Below are 1,278 nucleotides of genomic sequence, written 5' to 3'. Positions count from 1 at the left end.
TTAAAATATAAGTATGTGTATATCAAAAATAATTCAAAATCTCAGAATTACATACGTCTCAATTGACCTTTACTTGAACAATAACGATAGCAATTCTAAGATATTTTCGATTAAAATTCATACAATTTTATCGGTGGACACTTAATTTCGCCTCCACAACAAGGGACAACGCATATATACTATAATTCCAGTGTCCGACATTCATGGAATACTATGACTCTATTTTCTTAGTTTCTTCACTATCATAGCCTTCATTCTATCACTTACAAAACTACGGGGAGGAACAAAATCAAGAAGCTACACTATTTTTCGGCAAATATAACTAAAATTCTCAATAAAAATAATTAGAAAATAAAAAAAAAAACAATCCACCATAACCTGGAGTTATTCTACTAGTATGCGCAATTAAATGATTAAGGAATTCTTGAACATTCGTGAGTGAGTTTCATGATAAAACTTAGTAGTAAAAAAAAAGTATATCTATCGCTTCAACTAATCTTTACTAACTATGTGATTACAAATAAAAGTTATTAAAAGGATAACGCCTCCTTATCTACATTCATCCTCCCAAAACCAAAAAAAAAAGAAAGGATTTCATACGTATAAAGAACAATTAATTATCGGAACAAAAAAAGCTAAAGAAACTTAAATAAGTAGTTGTTGGGTAGCCACGTGTGATACTCGTTGCCGCGCGAGCGCGGAGAGAGCCGAGACAAGAGCACCTGAAAGCTCCTGTCAAACCACTTCCAGAGTGTGGTCCGGCGCTTTGAAGTTGGCGATCGATTTATATGTATGTGTGTATTTATGTGCGAACACTCGTCAGCTCTCCTGTTCGCCTTCTCCTTCTTGGAAAGCTGCACTGCTTCAAATCTGTTTCCCTGGTAGTTTTTTTTTTTCTTTTGTCACTCTCGCAGTCCACAATGTATCCCTCTGTCGCTTTGCACTTTTATTCCTTTACTTCTTTCCCTGCGGTCACTGACCTATTTCATGTACTCAGGGCTATCAGCTGGTTTTGAGTATTGGCTTATTGTTGATATGTACAAGCGCGTAAGTGGGAACTTTCGGGTTTTGAGGCCCTAGTGTCACCCCTGCCTAGTGGGGACCTGTAAGATTTGAGGTTCCTATTACTCACTGGTGTCGCAGCGGTTATCATGTATGTGTATGTGTGAACCCTTTTATCTGCTTTTATAAACGTACACTTTAAGTTAATTAAACTTTAATTTACTTTTATTTATTTTAATTTTTGGTTTTATTTCATTAAATTTCTAATTTAATGTA

Source organism: Rhagoletis pomonella, unplaced genomic scaffold, assembly GCF_013731165.1.
Source record: "Rhagoletis pomonella isolate Grant_MI unplaced genomic scaffold, Rhpom_1.0 Rhpom_scaffold_00138, whole genome shotgun sequence".
Taxonomy (NCBI): Eukaryota; Metazoa; Arthropoda; class Insecta; order Diptera; family Tephritidae; genus Rhagoletis; species Rhagoletis pomonella.
This window is presented reverse-complemented; position numbering follows the sequence as displayed.